This window comes from Xenopus laevis, chromosome 4L (assembly GCF_017654675.1).
Source record: "Xenopus laevis strain J_2021 chromosome 4L, Xenopus_laevis_v10.1, whole genome shotgun sequence".
NCBI lineage: Eukaryota > Metazoa > Chordata > Amphibia > Anura > Pipidae > Xenopus > Xenopus laevis.
In genome coordinates this window covers 88,209,612-88,229,688 of record NC_054377.1, presented here as the reverse complement: position 1 = coordinate 88,229,688, position 20,077 = coordinate 88,209,612, and positions in this window count along the sequence as shown.

The following is a 20,077-nucleotide window of genomic DNA, read 5'->3' as shown; positions in this document are numbered from 1 at the left end:
GTTTGGTAACCTAACAGATGAAATGCTAAGAGACCAAATAGTGGAAAAAGGCTATTACAGTTGCTAGCCAAATTGAAACAGCAGTGGCAGACAGATGCGCAGACATGTTGCAGACATCAAACTTCCTACAAAATTGTTTACTGCTGATATTGTCAAATGTCAACAAGCCAAATGCAAGGCTTATACTGACAGAAAACGTGGTGCAAGAGAAGTGCACTTTCAGCCTGGATCTTTAGTCAGAATTAAGAAACCAGGAATACTGAAACAAGGACAATCTAAATGTACTACACCACTTGAAGTGAGACACTAGCGAGGACCATACACATATGAACTGTCTGATGGACACATATGGAATGCAAGTCGTCTTGCTCCTGTTAGGACTTTGGAGAAGCTCCATTTGATGATTTTCCTACTCCTGATGCCAGCTGCAATAGGCCTGAAGAAAGTGAACCTATAAAGCGTACTGAGAGAATCAGAAAACTGCATACAGTTTAATTGTTGCTGTTTATTACATTTTCCCAAATGCTTTCCTACTATTGGGGGAATATGTGGTGTTTATGTGGTGTTTATACAAAGGGCCTGTAGGTGCATCTTAAAGCAAGTATTAGAGTTGAAGTGTAATGGCTGCATGAACCTGCTAATAAAGCACTGTTATGCTCAACTCATCCTCGGCTACCAAAACATAACATTAACCATGCCCATTTTTGTGACCACACTCCCTAATTACATGTTAATTTTACAAAATTTGGCAGGTTATGAAAATTTGAACACATTTCTGTGGTTTTTATGTGTTATTACAGTTTTGCTAATAAAGGTGAATTACCCTTTAAGCTGCTAGTCACAGTTTCCCCAAGAGCCTGCTTAAGTGCACCTGCCACATATTCTGGGCTCTCTGCCAAAAGGCAATTAAGTTTTAGAAATTTTGTATCTTTTTCTGGCTGTTCAGTGCAGGAGATCAAAGAGAAAGTCGGAACATTTCAGTAACAATCCGGGACTGCCGCTGAGCTGTCCAAATCAGGACTGTCCCGCGAAAACTGGATAGTTGGAAGGTGCATCTGCAACTTTGCTCCAGCTGACTGATGCTCATGGAACACTACTAAATGCTATTTTGATTTGCTATGTGTTTAGATGGAATTGACTTGGTACCAGTGGGGTGCATGTCTGTGGGTTAATTTCATATTTTCATTTTGTGCATGAACTGCATACTAATATATTTGTTGCATTTTTATGTGTGTAATATAACAACAGTTGCAATTAAAAGGAAATCTGGCAATCATTATTAGTTAGGTACCTTCATTCTTTTTTCATTTTGTTGTATAAACAGTAATGGCATTGTGAAACCTGTACATATATTAATCATGCACTAAAGGCTGTTTTGTTTGCAGAATGTAAAAAGCTTGATTTTTGTTCTAGAGGGAATGCTCTCCTGAGAAATTTCCCTCAAGTCTTTTCTAATGCAAAACATAATTCTATCCAGACTGGCCTGCATGTGAAGATAAGCCTGTGGTGGATGTTTTGCTAGGAGTCCTGATGCTTCCAAGCTGGCTGCTATTGTCACAGAAATAGGTGACTCACTGCTTGTTTTGATTAAGTGATTCCATTCTGCACAATTCCAAGGTAGTGACCACGCTGAAAACCCTAAATGTAGTATCAGTTTTAAGATCATGAACTGTAGGTTTTTGTAAATAGTATGAAGGACAGGAAAAACGGAGAGAGTATATATATATATATATATATATATATATATATATATATATATATATATATATATATATATATATATATATATATATAATTAAAATGCAGGTAGGTCAAAGTAATAGATGAATAGTGTATTATGTATGCTCTTAAAATGAGGTATCCCAAAGAGGAATATCTTATTAATCTTATCATAAGAGAACTAAATTTAGCTGGTTCTGGGTTAGTTGTAGCTAACATTTAATGTAATTATGTAAACAAGCACATTTAAATTTAATTTGAAGCAGTTATTGTATAACAATTTGTGTGGTTTGGCATTGTTACAGAATAAACACTTAAAAATGACAAGCTTGAATAAGGTTTCTGGATAACAGCTCTATTTCTGTCTCTTCCCTTGTATGGGATATTGTCACAGACATATTTATCAGGGAGAAAAAAAAAAGTTTGTCTTGTTTTTAAACTGTTAAATATGGCCATAAAAAATTCTAAAATACTATACAATTGAAAAGAGAGCTGTTTCTGATGAGCTTTATTCAGCCTTTAATAAATTAGTGTATCATAGATTATTTCTAAGCAAATTTCCTGATGTGGGTTTTAATAATGGGTTTCCAGATCCCATACCTGTACCTCGAAATAGCTATGTCAGGATTGTACAGGTTACTGCTGCTGCTGATACTAAAGCCTGGGATTTTCCACTGCTTACTCTTTGTAATTTGCCATGCCTCTAGTGATATCACTCCATATTGCTTGGCATATTAGGCTATATTCCTGATGATTTTTTTGAAGGGAGATTATAACACAGAAGGTGTCAGCGAGATGATAAGGATTGTCGTGATGCCAGATAAACTGAGAAAATGGCATTTAGGAAGACCGAAACGACAAGCTGCACTAGAAACATGTAAGGATCTAAAAAAACAAAGCATAAGGAAATAAACTTTGCTTTATCAACAGACAAATATAAAAGTGGGAAAAAGTATCATGGTGCTTTCACTGTAAAGCACTGGGTATGTTTCATGATGTAGCTTTTTGCTTATAACAGACAAGGTGAAGAAAGTTGAAAACAAATGAGAACCCTACGTCCTATATTTTAATGATGTATTCCTATTTCTGCCATGGAAATGTTCCACTTCTGTCTTTTTAATGTGGACGAAAGGTGCCTACTGCTTGCTCACAAATTGACTGACACTAATGGGGCTAATTTCTGTACAGATCAGCTGCAGAATGTGCACTTTGCAAAGCTGCTAGGTTTGCCAGCCTATATGCATTACATATTCTGGGATTTATTATACAGGATCAACTGGTAGTGTTAGCAAAAAGAAATCACAAGACTGTTACAATCAGGAAGGTACTTATTATATATAGTGAAATATGGGCAAAGAATGCAGTGTTTACAGATGAATGAATGTAGAATTTTCTGAAAGGAAAAGCAGGCATAACTTGAGCTAGGACAAAAGAGAATATTTTGAATGCAGGAGCCTTAGATATCTTTGACAAAATATGGCATCATCATTATACTATATTATATGCACCATGGGTGAAGAAAGTCAGTCTTACAAATGGGTTTGGGAAGGTGATAATTAAAATGAATAATGGAGTGCCCCATTTCATCTAACCTTTCATTATCTGCCAAGAATAATAAGAGAGAATATGGTAAAGACCAATGCATTATCCCAGCAAAGGAATTGCATAGGACATGTGCCAGACAGGACAATAAATATAGGCAAAGATACTTACATGAAACAAAGTCTTTTACTCTCCCGCAGTCTTTGCTTTTTAGTGCACAACCTCGATGGCACCAAAGGGGTTAGCAAAGGTGCTGGGGATTCCGGGGAGGTGTTTTCAGGTGGGATGAGATTCCAGTGCATTTGCTTCCCTAACAGGATTTTTTATCTGTTGGTCCATCAGACAGCCACATTTGCTGTTCACCTTACGTTCTTTTTTTCAGAAGTTTGGTGTCTCTCCTGTAGGGATGCACCGAATCCAGGATTCGGTTCGGGATTCTGCCTTTTTAAGCAGGATTTGGATTCGGCTGAATCCTTCTGACTGGCCGAACCGAATCCAAAACCTAATTTGCATATGCAAATTAGGGAGAGGGGAGGTAAATCGCATTACTTTTTGTCACAAAACAAGGAAGTAAAAAATGTTTCCCCTTCCCACCCCTAATTTGCATATGCAAATTAGGGTCCAGATTCGGTTCGGTATTCGGCCGAATCTTTCGTGAAGGATTCGGGGGTTTGGCCGAATCCAAAATAGTGGATTCGGTGCATCCCTACTCTCCTGCAGAGGATAAAACTGAAGGTCACACCATGGGTTTGACTTTCCCTGGTATCAAGCTTGACACCATTGTATTCCTGGCAAAAAATTGAGACAGTTGTCCCTAGTTTAGCAGGTCACCTTATGGCAGATCCAGTCTCCTGTTGGTTTATTGGTGTTTGCCTGTAAGATTATTCCCAGGGGTAGGTTGTTTTCCTGTAGGCTGTCACCACAAAAGGGGCCAGATCTTCTCACCATTTCATTAACATGACCTGGCAACTGAGGGAAGACCTGGAGCTTTGAAAGACATTGTTGCATGAATTTAATAATTGCTTTTGTTGTATGAACGCCAAAGTCCAAAACAGTGATCTCTCGCTTTTCACTGACTGGACTGGCTCCATTGGTTTTGGAGCAATAGTGAGTAGTCAGTGGGGTTTTGGTTCATGGGAGAGAGAGTTAAACACGTTTTCTGTAGTACCGTAATCCTGCTCAAATTATTCCCCATTGTTGTGGCTGTAGAGATATGGGGGAATGTTATGGCTAATAAGAAACTGTGTTTCTGGACTGACAACTTGAGTGTGGCCTTTAATCTTTTAATATTTTTACTTCTTCCTTGCCTGTTTTAGCTCTATTGCACCACCTGGTTTTGCTTGGCTTGACTCAATTAGTGCCTTCAGCAAACCTCAAGGCTGGGAATACCCAACTTCCTTGTAGGAGATTTCAGTTTATAAGCCTAGTCCAGACTTCCATGGCTTCTACATGGGTAGCACATGAAGGGATGGAGAAGAGATCATATTAGGTAGGAGGCTAGAATACCAGTGTATTTTGCACTTTTAGAAAAGCTTTTATAATAATTGCCAGCAGGGTTTAAATCACTATATGAGGTTTCTCTGTTTAAGGCCACAGTTCTCTTTGTATAACTTACATGCCCACCACAATGGCAGTAGCTAGCATTTGGATAATATATGGTTGAATATGGCATGGCAAGGACAGTTTACTTGGTCTAATATGTTCAATAAAGCTGTGGCTGACCTTCATCCATTCAGGAAACTATGGTCTCAGTGTCTTCTTTATTAGTTTTGTTATTATTGTGTAAATTGTATGAAGTTTATTCACTACAGCAATCATGCATGCCTCCTCACAGTCAGTATGTTTTGTGTCACTCAGCTAGTGAATCAGGAGCTTATGATCGGTTTTAAGATCAGGCCTTAAGAATTCTGGTGAAAAAAATGTAAGGATAATGCAGATAATAATATTTTAATTTGTTTGGCTTGTAAGATAAGCACATGGGATTCATTGCATTGTTAACGATCATTATTCCCTATGGCCTAGTTTACACTGCATATTTAAAGCTGCGGCGTAGCTATTTCTTTCTACTACTATTTCTCTACACTTGGATATCACTCTTCAGGGACAGTATCAAGTACTGACATGATTATATTATTATTATTATCACAATGGTGTGTTTTATGATGTATTTATTTGTGTGCAGGAATGATGCCGATTCTCTGAAAAGCGCAGAGGAATATGTTGGTACTAAATGAATAGCAAGTAATAAAATTATTATTATTCTTGACCCCATAAGAAGCCAATGTCTAGAACAACTGTTCTCACAATGCAACAACCTATGTACATTTTGGTAGCAAACTAGTTAACAGATTACATTTTTTGGGAACATGTACTGAAGTTTTCTTGGTGAATAACTGTAAATAATTGGAGTAAATGTGAGTTTAATTGAAAATGTCAACACTGCAGGAGACTGTAAAATTGCAGAAGCTCAGCAGAGGTTGACTCTGAGATTTCAGAACACACATATTGATCAGCACTAAAATGATTCTCTCTCTGTGTGGATAGTTTTATATGTGCATGGCTGTGCAGCATAAGATACCAGCTCTATAACTTTAGTGCTCTACATTGTTTGTATGGGACAACAAAGGTGATTAGTTTGGCTGAATAACAGGACCTAATGATTAAGGTTTAAAGTGTTTGGCTAGCAAATTTCTGGTTATCTCAAGTCTACATATGAAAGTTATTCTTCCAAGGTAAGTCAATATGGATGAGGGATACCTCCCCACTCCCAGCTTTCCAACAACCCCAGCATTACCAAGGGAATGATAGCATCCTTACTTTTTTACACACATTGAACTTTTTCGTTTGGTAAATAATCAAAAGGTTCTCATTTCTGGTACATCATTGAACAGACACTGAAGATGAAACAAATAGTGCAACTTTGTAATAAAATCAGTATACAATGCCATTGTAAGTGGCCTCATGCTCTCATTGTATTCTAATAGGAATTTTAGTTACTACATCTATAACAAATATAATATATGTAGCTTTTCCATGGCAAAAAACTTTACTATAATGCAGGGTACAGAAGTGACCACTGGATTTGTCCTACTATTTCTGGAGCATGAGTCAGACACCATCTTAGTCATTTTAGAATTTACTCCATGAGGCCGTCCTCTCACCGTCTTGAAATCTCAGCTCAAATAGCTTGTCTCTACATGCTTATTTAACCACCCTGAACCACAATTAAACTTCAGTCACAGCTGCTCTGAGAAATGACAGACTTTCATGTGGAATTAACATTTCATTACATTTTTTTATTCATGTGCAGAGTGCCAGTCTTTGAATGTGATTTACAATAGCTGAGAGCACCTCCTCTACTCCCTAAAAGTAATTATTTTAATCCTGTTTTAATAGGATCATTGAATGAAGCTAAAATAAGGGCTTTGCAATGAGACATTTTGCTACAGTGTTGAGAATGATTTCTGTGATATTGAAAACGTAAGGAATTAAAGCATCAGTTTCACAATTATAATAGTGGAACATTGAGAATTAAAGGTACAAGGCAAGCATTTCTTATGAACAAAATGCATTCTCCTCCAGTAATAAGTCTATCCTTCACTAAATTTTGTAATGTTTTATCAGTAAATACCATTATAAAAAAACATTTTCTGAGTATGTACTGCCCTATAATATTGGGTGATAGGGTGACATTTTCTCTGAAGAGTGCAGGGTCCCATCTCACCTAGACTGACTGCTGGTTTAAAATGAAAGTCAGTTCTACAGTCATAATACTGCCCCAAAATCCCAGAATGATTTTTTTGCTGTCTGAGTTGTGTGCAGTGAAGGAGCAGCAGACTTTGATCTGTTTTGGGGAGGTCCAAATGTGAAGAATGGCACATGCACCCTGAGGTTAGAGATTATCATTGCATGAAACCATTGTGGTTAGGGACGCAATGAGAAGCAGCAATGTCTCTGTCCAGCCCCCCAAATGATGATAAGAACCATGCAGCAGCATTGAATGTCATTGACCCCCATGATGTGTTTCCATTGTGAAAGTTCTTGTGATATTCCTACTTCAACAAGAGATGATGCTTGCTGGGAACTGTGGTCTAGTTAAGCCTAATAAAACTATCCCTAGGAACCAGAACCAGGAAGTGCGCCGGCGAGCGTGCCATAGGGAGACCGGACTTGGAAGAAGAAGGACGCATGCGGCAGGCGTCCCCGACGAAGGCATGGCGGGCACCCGCGCATGCCCCGGAGAAAGCCACTGGACCACCAGGGTAAGCTCTAACCACTAGACCACCAGGGTTCCTTACAGCTGCTTTCTCTGTGCATTCATGACATGAGATGCTTTGTTCATGTGATCATTAGTGGTGGAATTTGATATAGGAAAGCAAAAATTCCACTACGATCCTACTATTTTGGTTGATAGTAAGATGTGGCATTGGTGCCAGTCATTCTCACTCTTGCATCTGATATTAAGCTTGGGGTGCCTATTTTGTAGAGCTAGGGTGCAAAGATGGTAGTTTTATGGAAGGTTTATATGCCATTTTATACATATATCTCCTTGCAAGAGTCATAGGGACACTTTAACTTTAGAAATTCTACCAGGCAAAAGGAGGGTGATGTGGTAAATATTTAGAAGTGCCTTAGATGGATGGCCTTGGCTTGTCATTTTGGGATCAAAAATATGTTTCTAAAATCTCTAATGCACATACTTGCTGAGTCTGTATTGACTGATAATACACTGGGCCAGGGAAAGTGCATTGATCATCGCCCTGTGCATTTTCTGTCTCCCTTTAATGGTGTGTATTATTTGTACTGTTTCATGTGAAGAGGAACAAGAGTCTATTATGAATACTTTGCCAAGGATGAGGTCTATTTGGACTTGAATAGTGTTTGTATGAAAGGAAGAGGATTAAGCACAAATGATTCAAAAGGCCAAAACAGTCACAATTGTTATTATATTGAGGGCTTACTTCTGCATTTAACAGAATTCCATTTGAAGGGAAGTTATCAGTAAGTAACAATGATTTCTTTAAATGCCTGTTGCTTCGAAAGGACATATTATGCCTTTATATAGAGACAGCATGAGCTGAAGAACATCTCTATTAAGAATTTATTTCTTGTTTCTTGTTAAATCTAGGTCTGTGTATTAGGATACTGAAGTTTATCCTTTATTGCTTTGAATTGTATGTATAAAAATAAATGTTAAGTTATGCTCCTTTTTAAAATACTGATGGCTTGTGTGAAAGGAGTTAACCAGTAAATAAATAGCAGGAACTTGGCCAAATGAAAAATGCAGATTTTTAGCACATTTGAGACCTATGCATTAGTTAGCAGTGTATGTCTATATACATTAAGTGTCTTTGGAGGGTGTGATATTTATTAATTTACAAAGAAAAAAAAAAGCTGTAATTGTTGATGCTTTTGAAAAGTGTTTTGTTTCCTTAGAAGTCCCTTATGATGTCAGTTGAAACTGAAAGGAAACTTCCAAAGATACTAGGAAGGTCTCTGTTTTGCACATGTCAGTCTAAAAGCAGAAGAGTCAGTAATATCTAAGGCACATACCGGCTAATTGATGTTGTATACTATTCCATGGAGGAATGTTTGTTTCAGGTTTCATTGTTAGGCATATAAGCAATAGTGATGGGCGAATTTATTCGCCAGGCGCAAATTTGTGGCGAATTTGCGCGATTCGCCGCCAGCGAATAAATTCGTGAAACGCCAGCAAAAATTCGCTGGCGTCAAAAAAATTTTTTCCGATTCGCGAATTTTTCGGCAAAGCGAAACGGCGCAAATTCGCTCATCACTAATAAGCAACTGCAAAATGCATGCATTCCAAAAGGTTTTAGGACATACTACTTTTAAAAGCAGTTTTTGTGCAAAACTCCCCATCCATGCATCATCAGTTTGTATATTTAAGGTGGCCATTGCAATGCACAGAGGTTACTTTCCTTTTAAAGGGCAAATACAGAAACGCTTTTTATATGGACTTGACGTGAATAGAGCCCTGCATAATCAGCATCTATGTCATTTAAGGTACCCATGATGTACAATCCTAGGCTGCAGTGGCTAGCACAGTGGGCCACAGAGAACTGTTTTAGAATACATATCCTAATGATTAAATAGAGTCTTTTGTGCACACAGCAATATTGTATCTGTGGATGCCATAGACTTTAGAGCTCTAGTACAGGGTTATTTTAATGGCATTATATTCTGGTAGTTTAAACAACAAATGTAATATATTGGATGCATTTGGTCAGGAAGATCGGACTGCCATGAACGGTCCGTTCATCCCATTATTTAAATAATTTAAAATAATGGGATGGAATTTTAATTTCATTACTGAAAAACACATTCTAAGAAAACATGATTTTTGGCATTCGATTTGATGTTGCTGAGATCTACAGGATAATCCTTTGACCTTGGTTGATGCAAATGAAAAACTGAATGGGTGATTGGCTCTGTCTATTCTGTGTAGAGTAAACCTCTTTTAGATTAATGATGAAATGAGATTTCACTCTATCATGGATAAATCTATATAAATCAACAACAAAAAAAATTTCAACTGGGGCAACATGAAGGGCAAAATACAGGCTTCTAGGGTTTAATCTAAAATAAAAAAAAACAGGTATGGAGTAGTTAGACATCCAGATACTAATTATGAACATTATTAATATTATGAATGACAAATCTTTTCAAATGAACACCAAAAGAGGCCAATTCTAGGAGCCTGAAGACTGCAACATTGCCCAAATATAGGTTTCGCTTTGTGCATTCCTGGGTGTGATTCTACTATTGTTATATTGATTCATGTGTACTGACCTTTGCCTGTTTAACCGTTTGACCGTATTCTGCCTGGATTGACCTCTTTGCCTGGACTCTGACCATTCTATTGCCAAACCCTCTTGTACCTTGAACTTTGTTTATTGAACTGCCTCCTCCTTGGTCCGCACTCCATACTGAGCCTTCGGGCCCTTACAGATATTAGTTGACCTTACATAGACAATCTATTGATGCTTTAATAGAGGGTTGTTTTTGGTGAGCAGTGGGCACAAGAGGTTCTGGTTTATGACTAGCTTGATAATGACATAAGCTTACTTTTTGTGAAAATACCAAAGCGTAATTGTAAGTCAATTATAATAAAGTAACTTAATTTCTGTGGCATGGCACATATGTAGCCCTTTATCATCAGGGGCATTCAAGGGTACTGTCAATTTTGTCACCTGTAGGTTTTATATTGTTTTAATGCTTGAATATTTTTATATGTTGCTGTGTGTTGTACCAGCACGGCTATTCAAAGCTTTGAAAATGTTAACATAGTAACATACATAGCAAGTTAGGTTGAAAAAGACACACGTTCATCAAGTCCAACCTTTTAAGTCTATATATAACCTGCCTAACTGCTAGTTGATCCAAAGGAAGGCAAAAAAATAAGGGGAAAATATCCCTTTCTGATTGCAAGATGGAGATCAAACCAGTCCCTGGATCAACCTGTACTATGAGCTATCCATAACTCTTTATACCCTCACTTGTTAAAAAGTCATCCAACCCCTACTTAAAGCTATCTGATGCATCATCCAGTATGATCTAGGGAGAGAATCCAACATGTTTTTGGGGCAAACCAGACATTATCTATAGAGATAGGTTACTCTTTACTTGTCGTCCTTCAAGTCTGGTTGAACTAACATCCCAACCCGTCCAAATAGTTCCAAATTTGATAAAACTCGACTCAAATGTCAGGAAGGATGCAAACATCTCCAAATTGATCCCTGGACCTCTCCCATTGACTTAAACAGCAATTTGGCAGGTTTAAGGTGGCAAATAGTTGAATCCGAATTCTTAAAGGGCCAGAGTATGAAATCTCAAACATGGAATTAGACTTTTTAAAAAAAAAACTCGAATTGAATTTGGATAACTCCCTAGTCAAATTTGAAAGTTTTGATCATAAAAAAATTCAATTTTGAATTTTCCATTCGACCCTTGATAAATCTGCCCCAAAGTGTTACTGTTTCCGTCTTACCTTACATCATATACTGCCACATTGCTTTGAAGGACCTCACTATGTGCAAGATCCTGTGATGTTCACCTGTAAGACAGCTTTGGCTGTTTAAGGTTTACAAGTGTTTTGGTGGCACAAACATTAAGATAAGCTCATTTGGCGAGGTCGCAAAACAAATTGATCTCTGCATGATTTGGCTAAGGGGCTGAATCATTAGCTGAAATCTGCCAGTGTATAGCCAGCTTTACAGTTTACTTGGTTTAACATATTCTTGCTGCTAAAGTGTTATCATCATCATGTAGGATAGAACCCCTAGAAACATTAATACAAAACAGGGAAAATAATTTAGATTCATTAGTCTGTTCTACTAATTTTTCATCCAGTCAAAGGCATGTAGTTCAATACAAAATACAGTATATAAACTTTTTATGAGAACGAATATATACTGGTCAAGAAGAATCTTTACACTGAAAAAAGAAGAGTTGTGATGGGCCAATTTATTCGACAGGCATGAATTTGTGGTGAATTTCCGCATTTAGCAGCTGCAAATTGTTTTGCAAAACTGCTGTAAAAATTTGCAGGTGAATATAATTTGCTGCAACAAAAGAAGTTGCTCATGTACAAATTGTTGCGTGTCAAAATAATTTTGACGCTCATTAATCAACACTGGGCAAATTTGCCCTTGGGCAGTTACCTATAGCAACCAATCAGTAATTAGCTTTTTAAAAGCAGCTGCAAGTAGAACAATGAACCCAGCAATTTGATTGGTTGCCATTGGTTACTGTCCATGGGCAAATTTGCCCAGTGTTGATAAATGACCCCCATTGACTTTAATGCATTTAGACAAAAAAGTGTCCATCATGTAAAAAATTGTCACACATCAAAATAATTTTGATGCCAATTCACTTCAATGCGTTTCGTGAATTTTTCACCGTTCACAGATTCGCCCATTACTAGTTAATTAGGTATTTGCTTGCAAGCAAGTGGTTTGTCCCAGCCTTTGCTTGAGCATCTCTAAATTCAGCTTGTTATAATAACCAGTACAGAATCCAGTGGCTCCTACCATAATTATTATAATTGCCAGATAGTTTGTTTGGGATTAAAAGCTGGGAAGCTGGAGCTTGTTCTTGTGGATGCTTTATAGTTTTTCTGTTTAAAATCATGTCCTGCGTTGTGCTAGTTTTACTGATAGCTACATGGTATCTAGCAATCAGCTGCTGCTGTGGCTCTAAGCCGACCCCAGACAGTGTAGGCCTTTTCGGAATCAAAGCGTTAGTGTTGCAGCAGCTTTTCTAAAAATGTCTGGAAAATTTGTAAATGTGCATTTTATATTCTTCTGACCTTTTCTAAATGAATCAATCTCAGGCTGCTCTGATCTCTCAAGTTATTCAGTCTGACAGTAGCAGACAACAATGTGGCAAGAGGGATTTTCTCACTTACTATTCATAGACCATTTGTGGCCCGAAGCTGTGATCTTTCTTATACAATTATTAAACGCTATTGCGCTGGATAAACCATAGAGGAAATTTCAGTTTGTGCAGCCTCATGAGCTATAGATGGCTTGTACTCTGTGAAACTGTAATAAAGATAATTATAAAAACTTAGGAAATATTGGTTTTCTATGACATGCCTGCTGGGTGAAAGGGACAACGAATAAAATCTTAACATCCAGCAGAATTTGTGATTTCTTCTTCAGGGCCATTTCTGATTGAATTTGACTATAAATAATGAACTGGGTTGTGTTGTCTTTTTAATTGGACATATTGCTCTAGTTTGTATTTATTTCTCAGGTAAAATGACAGTGTATAATGAACCAGATTTAATTCAATAACGTTTATGGGGGAAATCTGAAATGAAATTAGGAGACCAGTTTGTCTCATTAAATGATAACAGGTATGTTCATAGCACTTGCAAAGAATAATATGTTAAAGAACAAAGTAAAAATGCAAAGGTAATTGCATTAATTAAATCCATTCTTTTCTTTCACTTATTTATATACATAAACAAGGACAAATGGTGATTAGCATTTGGCCAGGTACCTGTGGGGTGAACACCCTTTTTAGGGCTCTACAAGAATGATTACACAGTTTGGTAAAAAAATATCAAATTATTTGAAGTGATGTCACTGTGTGTGGTCTGATGTGAACAAAATAATCCAATATTTAGGGAAGTGTAAATAAACTTTAAAATGTTCTTGTTCTAGTACAGTTTTGTCTATGCTGACATAGTTTATGATAACGCTCTGAAGCATATTATTGAAGCTCTGCTTATGGGAGGTGGTCCAGTGATTAGGAAGAGAGCCTTGAGGGGTGGTGTATTTGCAACAGAACAATCTAACACAAAAGATACTAACTAAACCCAAAGCTGAAGTTTCATGCATACCCAATGCTCAAGTCTTAAAGCCTCTGCTGTGTTATCTTGTACAGGTATGGGATCAGTTTTCCGGAAACCCTTTATCCAGAAAGTTCCAAATTACGCAATGCCCATCTCCCATAGACTCCATTTTATCCAAATAATCCAAATTATTAGAAATTATTTCCTTCTTCTCTGTAATAATAAAACATTACCTTGTACTTGAACCAAAGTAAGATATAATTAATTCTTATTGGAAGCAAAACCAGCCTATTGGGTTTATTTAATGTTTACATGATTTTCTGGTAGACTTAAGGTATGAAGATCCAAATTATGGAAAGATCCGTTATCTGGAAAACCCCCAGGTCCAAAACATTCTGGATAACAGGTCCTATACCTGTACTGCTCTGTTATAACATTATATTTGCAACGTCTACTTCAGAAAACATCCAGAAAGTTAACACAGCCATGCAAACAAAGATAACCAAAGAAGCAGATCTTTGGAAAATGTGGCCACTAAGGTGCAAAAAGGTGCCACAAAAAAATAACATAGTAATTGAGATCAAGCATGTCTGTAAGTTTTAGCCTTACACAGTTCCAGTTGTGCAGGGAAAGACAACAAATATGTAAAGGGGAAAATCAGATGAAGTATACACCAACTGAGCCCCTGGGGATTAAAAAATTATATTGTAAACCCAGAAAGGGAATCAGAATTGTCCTTGGTTATAATAACCTTCAGTTGTTAATGTATACATTTTGAATGTATCTACATAACCATCTGTTACTGCTTTTCTAGACAAGGGCTCCCCCAACCTCAACGAACTTGTCCTAAAAAAACCTTCCTGTTCTCCTGTCAAAATGAATGGCCTTATAGCACAGTCCTGAGGAAACAGTTCTCTTGGCAATTTCCTATTCTGACCCTGCCTTTAATTGTTCATATTAATCACAACCTCTTGAACATTTTTTTCTTTTATCCGATGAAAACAAACCTAAGTCCTCGGCGCTTTAATTAATATTGGTGTCCTTTTCTGAACTCTTAAGTTCAGGAAAGCCTTTTTTTGTATGCAGTTTCCCAGAATTAAAGCACATATTCAAGATGAATGCCCTACCAGAGCATTTTAAATTGATGAAATAATATGGCGAAAGAGATGAAATTATGTTTTCAACTCTGAGGGAGATGGCCTTCAAAAAATTCGAAGCTTTCTGGAATTTGTGTTTCCCGATAAGGGATCCCATACCTGTATAAGCATTTAGGTACAATCTTATCTCAGTGAGAATTGCTTGTCCTACATTTGAAACATGGTATCATTTATTATGGCCATCAGAGGTGCCATTATATTACTGTTTGTAGAGAATACCCCAGTAGTGTTAAGTTATATAATATTGTGTCACATTCAAAACTATCAATATTTGGCAAGATTTCTATTGGAAATTACCTACTAGCAAGTTGGAAAACTCGTTTGAGGATCACATCAAACAATGGATGGGGTTCTCTGTGGACAAGTCTCCATTATTATCCGATCTTGGAGCCACTCTGGCATTCCACCTTAGTGGCCAAATATTGCAAAGATCTGCTTTTTTGTTGATCTTTGTGTGCATGGTTATGTTAACTTTCTGGAAGTTTGGTGGCCAGCATAACCAAAAAGAAAATATCACCAAAATAATATGATATTCTGTATTATCCCTATAGGGTAAACAATGTACACCTAACAACTGAGGGTATACTCATGCACACAATGACCCACCTAGTCCTAAAACATGACACATATTTTAGTACCAGTAGTGTGCATGAGTAAGCCCTCAGTTGTTAGGTGTACATTGTTTTTACAATTGATGGTCCAAAGGGGACAGATAGATTTACAGGTGCAGCATACATAATTGAGGCATTTGGCAAACTACACTAATTTTTTCTTAAAACCAGTGGTGTGTCATCTGTGCCACCTGAAAGGTTTGAGGACGTGTGGATAGAAGAAGTGGCATTAAGAAATTGGTGATGACTGGAGTTATGCTTATCTGGGGTGTCAAGCAGTGGCATAAATATATTTTACTTGGCCCCACTGCAAATTCAATTTAAGGCCCCAAAGCGTTGGTTAAATTGACCAATTCTAAGAATATATATTGAAATTCCTCATTAATTACCACTTTTCTGGGTCTACTACATTCCTGAGCCTCCATGCAGGTGCAGGGTCTGCTTTCTCTATAGTTTCGCTCCTGTGTGAAGATTAGGGCCCAGACCTTACTGTTGCACAGGGGCTCACAGACCTAATACCTAATGTCTGTTTCTTTAATCTATTTTTGTGGGCCTTTTTTTTATTCCCCAATGATTTTCAGTATTATAGCTATTCCATATAAATTATAGTACTGCACATGAGGAACATGATTTCTTTCTCTAGGTATATTTATACAAAGAAAATTGATAAATATTCTGCAGTGAGTAAGGGCATTAAGGGGACAAATCTGAAGAATTCATTGCAGAGAAATGTAATCATGAGAAAGGGATTTGCATTAATATTAAGCATACAGAATAATATGCCCCTATTAGATATTGCAGTGTTACAAGCCATGACTTCATGGTAACTGGTCTATTAAAATGCTAAGCTGAAATATTTACTTATTTCAAAGTCTGACTATATTGATATTACATTATATTATTTTTTTCTCTTTTCTAATGAGATAAAATAGGTTATTTTTCCACATATATTATATTATACTGTATATGTTATGTTGGGCGGGTTGCTTTAATATGTTATATTGTTCTTGTTCCTCTCTCTCTCTCTCTCTATAGTTTATATCATATAGTTTTTGGTGGTATTGTAATACTTTAAATAAAATGATGCAAGTTTGCACCAGTTCTGGAGCTGGAAGACATTGATAAATAAAGCCCACAATGCCATTTTAATCGGAGATCCCTGCTCACGAGAGTGTAAGGTCCCTGCTGTGTCAGCGTTGCGCCCTGGTCGGTGTGGTCGCAGGTGCAGTAATCAGGCAACTGATGTGCGCCTGCGCGCCGCATCGAATGCGGGCGACGGACGCCGGCGCGGAGGCGCGGGCGACGGTCGCGGGCGCCGGGGCGTGCGCGACGCAACGGACGCGCGCGTCGTAGCGGACGCGCGCGACGTAACGGACGCGCGCGACGGACGCACGTAACGGACGCGGTCTGATGATGTCAGTTGGCGCCAAACTAGCGCTATTTAAACCTGCTCCAGTCTCTGCTCTGTGCCTGGTTATTAGGTTTATAACTGAAACCCTAGCGTTGATACCTTCCTGACGATATTGTGTTTGACCCTGCCTGTACCTGGACTCCGATTCTTGCTTGTTGCCTTGACCTTCTGCTTGTTTACCGTTGACGATTCTCGCTGCCTGCCTTGACCCGGATATCCTGACTACGCCTTGCCTGATCCTTCTGTACCTCGTTTAGTCTCACTGGCTACTCTCCACACCCCTGCTCCCCGTTTCCAACCTCGGGTGAGTTAGTGGGTGTGTGAGGCGCTTGTGGTTCATTGTCTTCTGTTCCTACTCCTTCTACGTCTGGATCATACTGGTAAGCCTGACATTATAACCAGGCCATGGATCCAGCTGAAGGGGCTTCACCGCTTACCGTACTCATCCAACAGATGTCGGAATTGACACAAGCAGTGAGGGAGCTTCAGAGCGGATATACCCAGATGCAATCCCAGCTGAGGGCCCAACCATCCACCGCAAGCCAATCCACTGTAGCTGCTACCGCTTCCGTTGGTCCCACTGAGGTACAAGTTCTCACCTCCGAAATCTCGGAACCAAGAGTTGCTTTTCCCGAAAAGTTCTCTGGGGATTGGAAAGCCTTCCGTAATTTCAGGAGCAGCTGCAAACTCCTTTTTTCTCTGAAACCTCACACATACCCCGATGAGAACACACGAGTAGGGGTTATTATTACCTTTCTGTCCGGAGAACCCCAGACCTGGGCCTTTCGTTTAATGGATCGACGGAGCCCTGTATTAGCTTCTGTGGACACTTTTTTTGATGCCATGGCGATTCTCTATGACGACCCTCATAGAGTCTCCACCGCTGAAGCCGCCCTTCATGCTCTCAAACAGGGAACTCGTCCTGCGGAGGACTATACGCTTGAGTTCCGGCAATGGTCCGAAGATACGGATTGGAATCCTGCGGCCCTTAAACACCAATATCGTTTGGGTCTTTCCCCTGAACTGAAAAACGAGCTCGCTCGTACAGGAATTCCAGACACGTTGGAGGGTCTCATCACTCTTGCCATTCAGCTCGACCAGAGACTCAGAGAGCGCAGAGAAGAGGAGAAAGCTGAAAAGGCTGGCCTGATACCTCATACCTGGGTTGTACCTACCGCCCCTCCTCCAGTCCAAGTACCTTTTCCCTTGCCTTCCTCTGCTTCAGATTCGTCCTCGGAACCAATGCAAATTGGAGCCATCAGGTCTGCCCTCACTGCGGAAGAACGCCTTCGTCGCCGCAGGTTAAACCTTTGCCTCTACTGTGGCCAGGCCGGTCACTTACTAAGGAGCTGCCCAACCCGTCCTACGGGTAAAGACTTTTTTAGTAAAGACTTAAAATGTTGTAACAAACCAGTACCTTTACTGACAGTCTCTCTCTTTCTGCAGTGGGGAAGTCAAACAGCAAAACTCCAAGCCATCCTTGATTCCGGAGCAAGTGGCTGTTTCATGGACAGTATGATCGTTTCCCAACTCCAGATTCCTCTCCAACCTAAGAAGAATCCCATTTCCCTTCGGGTGGCTGATGGTTCCTTAATTACTTCGGGCCCAGTGGTGCAAGAAACCATTCCTCTTTTTGTTTCCCTCAATAAAAAGCATTCGGAAATGATGAATTTAGATGTGGTCACGTCTCCTCTTTTTCCTGTCATTTTGGGGTTGCCATGGTTACAAAAACACAATCCATCCATCAATTGGGCCACAGGGGAAATAACCTTTCTTTCGCAATTTTGTCAATCTAAATGTAGATTCGAAAGTTATCCTTCTTCTAGTCAAGTTTGTTCGTTATCCTCCTCATCCGAAGTTCTTCAAATTCTTCCTCAAAGCTATTGGGAGTTCGCAGATGTGTTCAACAAGAAAGGTGCCGATTCTCTACCCCCTCATCGCATCTATGATTGCCCAATTAATCTGTTGCCCGGTTCCCAAGTACCCTTTGGTCGTATTTACCCGTTGTCCGAACCAGAACTAGCTGAACTTCGCTCATATCTTGATGAAAATTTGGCCAAAGGTTTTATTCGTCAATCCTCTTCTCCAGCCGGGGCAGGGATATTCTTTGTCGAAAAGAAAGATCACTCATTAAGACCCTGTATTGATTATAGAGACTTGAACAAAATAACGATCAAAAACCGATATCCTCTTCCTTTAATTCCAGAGTTATTCCAACGCTTAACGGAGGCCAAGATTTTTTCTAAGTTGGATCTGAGGGGAGCATATAATCTGGTCAGGATACGTGAGGGAGACGAGTGGAAGACGGCGTTTCGTACTCGCTACGGCCACTTCGAATATCTGGTGATGCCGTTCGGCCTTTGCAACGCTCCCGCAACATTCCAGCATTTTGTCAATGACATTTTTCGGGACTTTCTTGACATTTTTGTTATAATTTATCTGGATGACATTTTAATTTTTTCTAGTTCCTTAGATGAACACAGGATCCATATGAGGAGGGTTCTTGCTCGCCTTCGCACTCACCAACTCTATGCCAAAATTGAAAAGTGCATTTTTGAGCAGTCCTCTGTTGAATTTCTAGGATTCTTTATTTCTCCTCTAGGCATCCAGATGGATTCAAAGAAGATCTCGGCAATCCTCGACTGGCCAGCTCCCACATCTAGGAAGGCAGTTCAACGCTTTATTGGTTTCGCAAACTTCTACAGGAAGTTTATTAGAGGTTTCTCTCAGACTATTCTACCAATAACAGAGCTGACTCGCATGAATAAGAAATTTTTTTGGTCCTCTCAAGCCCAAGTATCTTTCGAAAACCTAAAGAAACTTTTCACATCAGCTCCTATCCTTTGTCATCCTGATTTATCCTTACCATTTGTTCTGGAAGTCGATGCCTCTGAAGTTGCGGTGGGCGCTGTTTTGTCCCAAAGATCTGGGATCCAAGAGGAGCTCCATCCAGTAGCTTTTTTTTCCCGTAAAATGGCAAAATGTGAGTGCAATTACGATGTGGCCGATCGGGAACTACTCGCCATTAAACTGGCACTGGAGGAGTGGCGGTATCTTCTGGAAGGTTCCAAGCACCCTATTCTTATCTTCACCGACCACAGAAACTTGGAGTACCTTCGTTCCGCCAAGAGACTGAGACCAAGACAAGCGAGGTGGGCTCTTTTCTTCATGAGGTTTAATTTCCACCTTACCTATCGGCCTGGATCTAAGAATACTAAAGCCGACGCCTTATCCCGTATGTTTACCCTCGATGACGAAATACCTTCTTCTCCTGAAACCATCCTGAAATCCAACAATTTCCTTTTACTACAGCCGA